Source organism: Pipistrellus hanaki, assembly GCF_964339955.1.
Source record: "Pipistrellus hanaki genome assembly, chromosome: 12".
NCBI classification, from domain to species: domain Eukaryota; kingdom Metazoa; phylum Chordata; class Mammalia; order Chiroptera; family Vespertilionidae; genus Pipistrellus; species Pipistrellus hanaki.
The window spans coordinates 48,390,623-48,402,147 of record NC_140514.1 but is presented as its reverse complement, the minus strand read 5'-3'; the positions used below and the strand labels follow the sequence as shown (position 1 = coordinate 48,402,147).

The following is an 11,525-nucleotide window of genomic DNA, read 5'->3' as shown; positions in this document are numbered from 1 at the left end:
CTGGGGGAAAGCCTTTGTGTGACTAAGCAGACCCCCGGACGAGGTGAAAGGGTCCGTTTCATGCAGCTTTCACTTTAAAAACGCCCACCTGCGATTGTCCCAGTTTTGTTCATTAAAGGAATTCTAGGGAGAGAAGAAACGGGGGGGGGGGGGGGGGCAAAACTTGAGCCAACAAGGAGCAGGGAGTCAGGAGCCGAGTCCCCGTTAGGAAGCAGCCCACCGAGTGGAAAGGAGGGCGGGCGTCACGCCGCCTCGTGCAGAGGCAGGGGCAGGGGCTGGGGCAGGGGCTGGGGCTGGGGCTGGGGCTGGGGCTGGGGCAGGAGCAGGGGCTGGGGCTGGGGCTGGGGCTGGGGCTGCGGGCCGGGGCTGCAGGTTTGGCAGCGGCTAAGGTCGCGGCCCCGGATGCGTTCACCTCGGGTTTAATGATGTCATTAGGCACCCGCCTGCTCCTAGGGTGGGGTGTGCATTTCCCCGGGGAAACCAACGAGACCCGCTTTTGCAGCCTCCAGCTGCTAATCCTCAGAGAATTAGGTAGATTATGCAGAACAGTCCTGCCAGCGGCAAGAGGGAGGAGAGTTTGCGATTGGGAAACAATGGAAACATCTGGGCTGTGCCTAGGAGCTTTGACAAAGGTAAAGAAAGGGCTCATCTCTACACTTCATGGCCATATCCATATTCACTCAAAGCAGGCAATATAAAAGAGATAATGTATATGTTATTTGATTTGTTTTTCAAACTAACTTCAGGGGAAAATGATTTAAGACTATGTCACCTTTTTTTTTGTTTTTTAAGTGTATTTCACCTTTTTTAAAAAGCAGAATGCCAATTTATTAACTTACAATGAGTAATAAAATTGCCAACTGGAGCGCATGGCATGTGTAGGCTGGTCAGTTGCATTATCTCCCAGAAGAAAAATCTATATGGGAAGCCAGAATATAATTACAAGATTATTTTATTAATATGGAGCCAGAACAAAGGGACTAGTTAAATTCAATGATTAGCTCATTAAACCCTGATACCTCTATGCTACCAACTCCACAGTGGGCCTGTTCCTGCCAAGGACATTAGAATCAGCTGTTCATACTTGCTTACCCACTCTTTCTTGCTCATAACAAGTGTAATGTATCCTGGTGAAGAGTAGGGATTTTGGAGTCCAGCCTCTGTCACTTATTTTGTACCTCAGTGTCCTCAGTCTGTAAAATTGGGATAATAACATATGATTGCTTCAAGGAGTAAATAAAATCATGCAAGTATAATCTTTAGCATAGTATGTAACACGTAATATGTATTTTTTAAATGTTAGCTGTGATAACCCTTCAGTGGCTTCCAGTTGCTGTTAGGATAAAGACTAAAATCTCTATAATACCCTGAAAGGCCTGAATATGTTGTAGCTGCTACTTCCTCAGCAGCAGTCAGGGTAAAACAAAGATTACATGGGTGGAATATGGATTATATGTATGGGGAAGTAGGAGGCTGGGGTGGGACTCCATTGTTTGGGCGGAAGGTGGTTAGTCTTTCCTTGAGAATGGACCTCATTACAAGGTTGACTCCCAGGTCCCAGGGTCATACAACTCTCAGCCAGGACAGAATGTCCTTTCTTTAACCAACACAAGGTAATCATGGTTTAACAGCATGATTAATATTTCCCATAACCATAGCTAGTCCCAAATTTCTATTTTTGCCTCTAAGATTGCTATGACAGTCCTGGTCTCTGCCCACTTGTAGCTCTAAAAGGGGGAACATGCTTAGCTAACTCCCCCTCATTCTTCCTACTGTTAATGTAAAAACATGCAAACCTGTAATGAATTTTTGTGAGATTTGAGCCAATCTGTCGACAATTGCCAGGAAGCAGTATCTCAATGGATTGGGATAATGATCCAGAGAATGGCGGTTTTTCATCTATTTTTATACATTGCAGTCAAAGGAGGGCTTGTAAGTGGGTTACATGGTTACATGAAATCCATTGATAATAAGATTAGAGAGGCAGGGAGGGGGGGCAGGAAATAAAGGAGGGGGGGCTGTGGGAGACCCTGGGATTCGATAAAAAAATAAAATGATACATACTTAAGTGGGTGCAGGATAGTTAACAGCCAACAATTAGTATGATAACAATAACAATGAAAGAATTTGTGGTATCTTTCTTGCTGCCCAGGCACATTCGGTTGTGCCCCAAGGGATCTAGAAAAAGGAAAGTTACAAGTTACCCAGACTTTTCAAGGATATGTTATCACATAGATACAAAAAGACAAATAGGCTCAGTTAAGGTAAAGGTTGGCCTTGTCAGTGAAGATACCGGCCTAGGATGTAACTATCCACCATAACTGCTCTTAAAGTTTAATTTTCGACCATCCTTTGTGGTTACTTTAAGTCTCTGAGTTTGCAAAACCGCCATGCAGGCCTTCCCTGAGCTGGCCAGGTTAGCATGTGGCCCCTTTCATCCACACTATCCCATTTCAGCTACCATTTCCTGGATAAAGCCTACACAAACGGGTTTCTCACAGGGTTTTGTGTTTTCGTAGGTGGCACTAAGTGCTGTTTGAAATTACATATTTGGTGATTATTTAATGAATGTCTCAATTCCCATTACGTGTGTAAACTCCATGACAATGAGAAGGTGGTCTGTTTTGCTCAATCCTTGTTGCTGAGTGCCTGTCACACAGAAGATGCTTAAGAATGAGAGAGTAGGGCATAAAACTCTGGGGAGGGAGGGTATATTTGGGAGGGAGGGAGGGGGGCAAAAAAAATCAATAAAATATATTAAAAAAATAAAAAAATAAAAAAATAAAATATGTATATAAATAAAAAAAATAAAAAAGAATGAGAGAATAGAGAAGAAGGAAAGGAGATGAGAAGAATCTTACCTAATAGACAAACACGTAAATTGTACCTCTGCTGTACCCACAGCCAATCAGATTGAGTATGCAAATCAGAAGGCTAAAGATGGTGCCACTCAGCTGCTCTAGGCATGGAGTGGCCAGGAGGGGCAGGATGCCTCCTATGAGAGGGAGGGTGGGGCTGGAGGGTAGGGCTTGAAGGGATCTACAGGAGCTGAAAGCCTCAGCGAAGACGAGACTGCAGACTCCAGAGTCTGCAGCAAAGATGAAGATGGCAGACTTCGACCTGAGTTTGCAGAAAGACAAAGACAGCAGACTCTAGCTGGAGCAAAGGCCTGGGTCCTGGCTGCTAGAGGAAAACCAGTGCTGGAAGCCAAGGGAAGGAAGGCCTATTGCATGAATCTCTTTGTGCAACAGGCCTCTAGTAAATATATATAAGGGATAGAAGAAGGACAGGAGATGAGAAACCCTGGAGATCATGTAAAATCAATGAAAAGAACTACTGCTTTGTTTTAGTCACAAGCATTAATTGAGAGCTTTTTACTAACAGGGAAGCTCATCACCATCCTATTCTGAAAGGAATCCAATTTCTTTTTTATTTTAATATATTTCCATTGATTTCAGAGAGAGGAAGGAAGAGAGGGAGAAAGAAACATCAATGATGAGAGAGAATCGTCAATTGGCTGCCTCCTGCACACCCTACTGGGGATTGAACCAGAAACCCAGGAATGTACCTGAACTGTGAACTTCTGGTTCATAGGTGGATGCTAAACAACTGAGCCACACCAGCAGGGCAGGGATATGATTTTTTTATTCCATACATTAGTGCCCTTAGAGTAAAATAAACCAGGATAAGTTACTGGTTTATTTCATATTTAACATTAATGAGATTTGTTGAATGTGAAATGTTATAAAATACATAGGAAAAATTTAATCACTGCCTGAAAGACTCCAGATTTCTCAACCCAAATAACATTAATGTGGCAGTAGTCCTACGAAAGAGGCCAGGTTGGGATTCGATAAACATATTTTCCACTCAAATATAACAACTTTAGGTCTTAGCAGTCTGCCATCAAGGAGAAAGTTCTAGTTAGTAAGAAAGCATTTACACTGCAAGAAGCCATTGATTAGGAAGAAGAGGAAGATACTGGAATTATCAAAGAGCAATAGTGAAGGTGTGGAGATGCTCAGAAGAAAGCTCCTAAGCTGTGAGTTGAAAGAGTACCTTGTGAATACAGGCCAAGCAGAAAGAAATCTGGGCCAGGTAGCTCTAAAATTGTACCAATCCATAAGGGCCTCAGAAGCATCTCAGCCTCAAAAGCAAGCTAGTTCTACCCTGTTTCCCCGAAAATAAGACAGTGTCTTATATTAATTTTTTCTCCCAAAGTTGCGCTAGGTCTTATTTTCAGGGGATGTCTTATCTTTCCATGCGCTTCACCTTATTTTCGGAGGATGTCTTATTTTCAGGGAAATACGGGAGTGGGTCTGAAACAAGTACTCTGTGAATCCTCTCAACTTTAGGCTTCTTGTAATTTTTTTTTCCTGTTTTCTTCTCCTGGTACTTAATCAAATCTTTTGTTGATCCCAACAAAGTAGTGAGGGATGGTAGAATGCATAGGATACAAGGAAGACACTGAAGGAGACAATAATACAATGACAATATAACTTATTGTTATAGGCACTCTTCTAATATTTACCTCATAACAATTCTAATAAGGCAGGTACTATTCTTTCCCTGTTTTACAAATGAAGAAACTAACATGTAATTCACATGTCAGATCAGTAGTGGAACTGTGACTTGAGCCTTGGTCTGAGGCTTCTGCTACTCAAAATATATTCAGGTGGTTGATTCTACCTACATTTTTAAATCATAGCAGACTTTTCTCCTTTTTTGACACAAATTCAGTCAGGTAATCTTAGTTTTCAATACTCCTAGGGTATTTGGTCTTATGTCCGTGGTCAGCAAACTGCGGCTCAAGAGCCACATGTGGCTCTTTGGCCCGTGAGTGTGGCTCTTCCACAAAATACCACGGCCTGTGTGAGTCTATTTTGAAGAACTGGCATTAGAAGAAATTTAAGTTTAAAAAATTTGGCTCTCAAAAGAAATTTCAATCATTGTATTGTTGATATTTGGCTCTGTTAATGAATTTGTCGACCACTGGTCTGTGTTATCACACATTTGGTAAAATTTTTGAAATCAGACCTGCTCATAGAACATCTCTATGTCAATGAGACTCTTTTTTTTTTTTTTTTTAAATATATTTTTATTGATTTTGTACAGAGAGGAAGGGAGAGAGATAGAGAGTTAGAAACATCGATGAGAGTCATCGATCAGCTGCCTCTTGCACACCCCCTACTGGGGATATGCCTGCAACCAAGGTACATGCCCTTGACGGGAATCGAACCCGGGACCCTTCAGTCCCCAAGCCGACGCTCTATCCATTGAGCCAAACCGGTCCCGGCTAGACTCTTTGAAAGATGTTGCAAATAATTTTTCCCCTTTATCATTCAGACAAAGGAAAGCAGTGGGAGTCTTATTAAAACAGCATATGAATGTGCTTCTTTTTTTTTTTTTTTTTTTTTTTTTTTTTTTTTTTTTTGGCTCAGATAAAACTAGTCATTCTTCCCATATACCCCCAAGCATATATGTTTTGCACCATTAGCCGTAGACTGGCTCCCAAGTCCTACAGCCAAACCTTTATCTCTCAATCTTGCTTATCTTCTAGATAAGAGATCCTTGCTTCTATCCCTGATTACCTCCACGGCAAGATGAGCTCATTTTCTTGTCCTCAGCAAGGTCAGTCTGAAGGGAACCTCACTGTTCAGGAAACTGCAAGGTCCGGGTGCCGTTCCTATTTCCCATGAGTTCTGCCTTGGCTCTGGGTGCTCCTTGGATGGAAGCAGGGTGGAGGTTGCAGGGGAGAAGCCTTTGTGTGTAAGGTATATGATCCTATCATGGGAATGGGGAACCCTAGGAAGCAAAGAAGCTGCACTTAAAAAACAGTGTCCCCCCTGAGCCCACAATAGACTCCCAGCCTAAATAAAGCAAGGCTGCCTTGGGTAGGACAGGCAGTTTCCTACAATTGACCCATTTTTTATATTAATTTGTATAAGCCCTTCATCTCTTTAAGTAAATAAATAGAGCTTTTTTTTTTATCCAGTTCTGGAGGGTGCACCCTAAGGGGCTATCTAGGGAATTGAATTTGAGTTTCCCATAGCTGCACTTTTACATTTAAGACAAGGCAAATGCAAATCTACACACAAAGAACAAAATTCACCTCTGCAAGATAAAAACTAAAGTGTGGTAGACACTATGATCTCATAACCTTTAGCCCAGCGTTCCCTGACGCCAGACAACCAGATCAGAGATTGTCACCCGAGGATATTTTGGCATTCCTGGAGGCATTCCTCAACCCTCAAGTGAGGCTTAGGTGGGGCCTAAATCAGTGTCACACAACCAGCCTGAAACCAAGAGAGCACCAGAAATTAAAGTATGCTTCTGGCCGAATTAAAGTAAGCATTCTTGGCTCAGTGGTAGAGCGTCGGTCTGCGGACTGAAGGGTCCCAGGTTCGATTCCGGTCAAGGGCATGTACATTGGTTGTGGGCACATCCCCGGTAGGGTGTGTGCAAGAGGCAGCTGATCGATGACTCTCTCTCATCGACGTTTCTAGCTCTCTATCTCTCTCCCTTCCTCTCTGTTAAAAATCAATAAAATAGCCGAAACTGGTTTGGCTCAATGGATAGAGGGCTTGGGGACTGAAAAGTCCCGGGTTCGATTCCGGTCAAGGGCATGTACCTTGGTTGCAGGCACATCCCCAGTAGGGGGTGTACAAGAGGCAGCTGATCGATGACTCTCTCTCATCGATGTTTCTAACTTTCTATCTCTCTCCCTTCCTCTCTGTACAAAATTAATAAAATATATATAAAAAAAAATCAATAAAATATATTAAAAAAAAAAAAGTATGCTTCTGATAACCTGATATCCAGGCGAGGAATACAAACACGAATTAAAGCACCACAGGGGCTGATTTACCCACCTCCCTTCCGAAGCACTTGAACAAAGCAGGTTCAGGTGGCCACTCTGCTCACTGTCGAGGCAGACCAAGCAGTCGAGGCAGACCAAGCAGCCATTCCACAGTCAGTACCAAGCGGGAGTCTCCTATAGAACAGATCCCTCATCCAGTGGAGACACAAGCTGCTGCTGCCAACTGCTTCTACCAAGCATCCTTACCAGTCCGAGAGGGAGTTCCTTTAAGAGAGTTCCACTGCCGAAACCAGTTTGGCTCAGTGGGATAGAGCATCAGCCTGTGGACTGAAGGGTCCCAGGTTCGATTCCGGTCAAGGGCACATACCTTGGATGTGGGCACATCCCCAGTGGGGGTGTGCAAGAGGCAGCTGATCGATGATTCTCTCTCATCGATGTTTCTAACTCTCTATCCCTCTCTCTTCCTCTCTGTGAAAAATCAATATTAAAAAAAAAAAAAAGAGTTCCACTGAGTTATCAGATTTGTACTGTACTCAAGGGGTTCACTGGGATGTTCTACTCAAGAAAGAGAGGTGGGTTGAAAGGTATTGTAGTTTTATTTATTTAGCAAGTAAAAAAAACAAGAACAAACAAAACAGAATTCACATCCAAAGCTCTGCCTTCCTGAAGGGAGGCTTAGCCATTGCTTATATGCTAGTACACTATTTAATCAATTGCACATTGATGTCTTTGCAGTTGGCTACACTCATCCTGCTGAGTTCCTGTCAAGCTCATCCTGTGCTGCATCTGCAAAATGCTCTGCTACATTTTAACATTTAGCAAGATAGTATTTAGTAAGAACTGCCTAGACCTTGAGACCCTTGTCCTAACATTTGTACTGTCAAATTAACTCAAAAAGAATCTGCAGGCTTTGGCTAGAAATAAATGACAAAGATTTATTCAAGGGACTAGGGTTTGCAAACCAGAAACACAACTAGGCAATACACAGAATGTTTCAAGGAAGAAAGAAAAGCTAAGAGTTGTTATAGTAAAGAGTACATTCTTTCTTTTCAATCCTAAATTCAGGGAAGATCTTACATCTTAGTATTCTCCCTACTGGAGGTTCGCTCATCCTTGGAGCCCTGGGTGGAAGAGGTTGACTAATCCAGTTTGTCTGTTTCTCCTTCGGTGACTGCAGCAGCCTGTGGAGACTAAAGTAACACATTTCAGCAGCTCCATGAGCAGAGTAGTCCTGGCTCCAGTGCCCTGAGGTCCTGATGCTTGTCAGATGATGAACGGAGCCTAGCTCGGCCAGGATCCCCCCCCGCAAAGAGCAGTGCCAGGCGTGCTAACTGAGAATGGGCAGCACAGGAAGACTTGTGGCAGGGATCATAACACTCGGGTGTTTCTCTGATCAGAAAATGTCTTCCCTCAAGCAGGAAAGAAAGCATTCTCTGACTGGGGGGGGTTCATGTGCCAGCCAAGCAAGGATTGGATATCTACACGGATGAACCTGAGCAGGAGGACAGAAACAGCTGCAGGAGAGATGGGATAGCATTTCAGGATGTGTATGAAGTAGACAGCAGTAAACTCTCAAGTCAGACCTTCACTTCCTGCTGGATTTTTAGCACAGTTTCCCCTATGCTGGTAGATTCAGTTCTCCATTCCCAGTCTGAAGATGCAGCAGATTTTGGTATAGATGTGATAAATGCAACTGGAAATGCTGAAGAAACTAATCAGTGCCTTAGAGAAGCTAAAATAAGATACAGGCCCAAAGTGTACTTCATGAGGGAAACAACCAGAAGGCATTCGAATGATTCTGGTGGACAGGCTGATTTGAGGCCAGAGAAGAATATAAGCTTTGAGCTGAGATTCTCTACCTGGCTGTCAACTTTCTGGACAGGTTTCTTTTGTGCATGTTTGTTCTGAGAGGGAAATTGCAGCTTGTAGGAACAGCAGCTATTCTGACTTCAAAAGATGAAGAAATATCTACCTGAAGGAGATGAGTTTGTGTAACTGATGATACTAAAAAATGAGAACTATTTTGTGGGACACCTTACTGCTCCTGAAAGTCCTAATTTTTAAAAAAATAAATAGAAAGAAGGAGAGAGATAGAAACATCAATGATGAGAAAGAATCATAGATTGGCTGTCTCTTGCACATCTCACACTGGGGACAGAGCCAACAACTGGACATATGCCCTGACCTCCTGATTAAAAGGTCAATGCTCAACCACTGAGCAATACCAGCTTGGTGCAAACTATTTTTAAAGTTGATTTTAGAGAGAAAGGGAAGGAGAAGGAAAGTGAAACATCGATTGGCTGCCTCCAGTAAGTACCCCGATTGGGATCAAACACATAACCAGGGTATGTGCCCTGACTGGGAATCGAACTTTGGACTTATGTTTATGGGACAACATTCCAAGCAACGGAACCACGCTGGCCTGAGCTAAAGTCCTAGCTTTTGATCTAACAGTGCCAACTATCAATCAGTTTCTCCTTAAGGAGGCAACGAGTGTGTGTCAAACTGAGAATCTGGCCAAGTACAGTCTACTTGAAGATGAACCATTTTATATATGATTGATTTCAGAGAGGAAGAGAGAGTGAGAGAGAGATAGAAACATCAATGATGAGAGAGAATCATTGATCAGCTGCCTTCTGCATGCTCCCTACTGGGGCTTGAGCCTGAAACCCAGGCATGTGCCCTTGACCAGAATGGAACCTTCAGTCTGTAGGCCAGTGCTCTATTCACTGAGCCAAGCCGGGGCCCATTTTTGAAATATATTCCTACTTGGTAACTGCAGCAGCTTATTGCCTGGCAAACTGTACTATGAACAGCTGCTTCTAGCCAAACACTCCTGCAGCATTTACAGGCTGTTCATTAGGTGAAATTGTGCCTTGCCTGAGTGAGCTACATAAAGCATGCCTTGTATACCCCACTGACTGTCCCGACCAGCGGGAGATCAACGTGGGGGCGAGGAGGCACCTAGAAGGGAATGATAGAGGGCAGGAGACGCGAAGAAATGGAGGCAAGACAGAGTTCTGATCAAGCCCCAAATTTTATTGTTGAAGCTGCAATATATATATATATATATACAGGCTGTAGGGGGGGTTGCTGCGGGGACATTCCAAGGCGGGGCAAACTATGGGAGGGAGGATCAGGGAGGGGACGTTGTAGGGATCTTCCGGAGCAGGATATGTCGTTAAGTGATAGGTTATCTTTAGCTTCTGTCCAAATCACAGGGCACCACGTGATCTCTGGTGCCTGTGAGTTGTAAGAGGAGTTGGAAACTTAACTCCCAAGATAGAGTTGTATTTTCTAAGATGGAGTTGCTTGTATCGACTCTGATGGCTCCCAACAACTGACCTCAGCAAGCAATTAGGAAGATGTACACAGCTTCAAAGTACATGCATGTACCTCTCATGGAACCACCTGCAGTTCTTCCTCTACAATAAATTTCAGAACTAAAGCACTTTCAGAACTTAACCTCCAGATCAACCGAATTGTTTCTAATTTTTTTTTAGGTTTCTACAGGTGGGATCAACTAGTGTTACTATAATACAATATAGATGACATTTTAAAAAATATAAATGTATTTAGCTTCTCTTACATTTGGTAGCTTGTAAAATATTCTAACATTTAAAAAATGATAAACAACTTGCTTTATAACAAAACAAGAAATTACATTCTCCCCCCTCCCACCACTCACTCAATCAATTCAGGGTTTTTATTGCATTTTAAAAAATATAAAAACAAGTCTGAGGAATCATCTGGCATCTTGCTGTTTCTGCAGCTGGACAACTTAGTTCTTATTCATCAGCCTGCTGAACTATTCCCTGTACCATCCAAAATTTTTTTGATATCCTTTTTTTAATTGTTGTGGCTTGCTGAATCAAAGCAGCTGAATTTGATACCAGTTCAATGTTTCCTTCAATAATTAACTCATCTTTCAGGGCTTGAGGTACTGAACAAGCAACGCCCGACCTTATCCAAATCCCATGGATGTATTTTCACCCAAGAAATTTCAGATTTCAACAAGAAAACCATTCTCCTGAATAACAACACTGTTGGGGAAATGAGCATACGCAGACCGCATCTTGTAATGGAAGCCCAGTGTAACACCTGTGATCATGTTCTGTACCTGACTGCAGATAGTGCAAACAGTACACAGTTCCGGTCTATTTCCCCACCATTTGTCAATTTGGAGTCTCTTTTTCTTTCCATTAGACTGAGTTCTATTGTACATTGATGTGATTGAAGTTCCTCCACAGGGTGCCCGTGAGGCCCTTCACAATAACTGTGTCCCTTCAGGGTGATATCAACATTTTTAGAATGTCGACAGTCTGCTGAGAATGGTCTTCATCCTTGTATAGTAATAGATGAGACATAGATAAAGAGTTGAGAAGAATCAGGTCTGTATAATTAGCCTCTGGATTGGACTGAGATGGTAATCCTCTAGATGACAGGTGGCCTAGATACCCGAACATTCTTTCCTGAGTTCTTCAGGTTATCTGGAGGTTTGGTGTCTACCCAGGCATCGATGTAGGACTAGAAAATCAAAATTTTAAGTTCCCAGGCAAGAATAGAAGCATTTTCTTATACCTCAACCTACTTGATTTCAGTAATTTGTCAGTTTGCTCAAGTGACTCCATTTTATTTCTTCATTCTATTCTCAGTATACTTTTGTAAACCAATGGTTTTTTTGGGGGGATTTTTTTTTAAAACA

General features: G+C 42.7%; 2 pseudogenes across 2 annotated transcripts; one reads left to right on the top strand and one right to left on the bottom strand.

Moving 5' to 3' along the window:
* The first annotated feature begins 538 nt into the window (after window positions 1–538).
* On the top strand, window positions 539–8,815 carry LOC311631119 (cyclin-A1-like; annotated as a pseudogene). The gene is made up of 2 exons: window positions 539–632; window positions 8,071–8,815. The product of its transcript is annotated as a cyclin-A1-like (transcript).
* A 1,793-nt stretch (window positions 8,816–10,608) lies between these two features.
* LOC311631118 (large ribosomal subunit protein uL6-like) lies at window positions 10,609–11,187 on the bottom strand (annotated as a pseudogene). Its single transcript has one exon. The product of its transcript is annotated as a large ribosomal subunit protein uL6-like (transcript).
* Window positions 11,188–11,525: the final 338 nt, after the last annotated feature.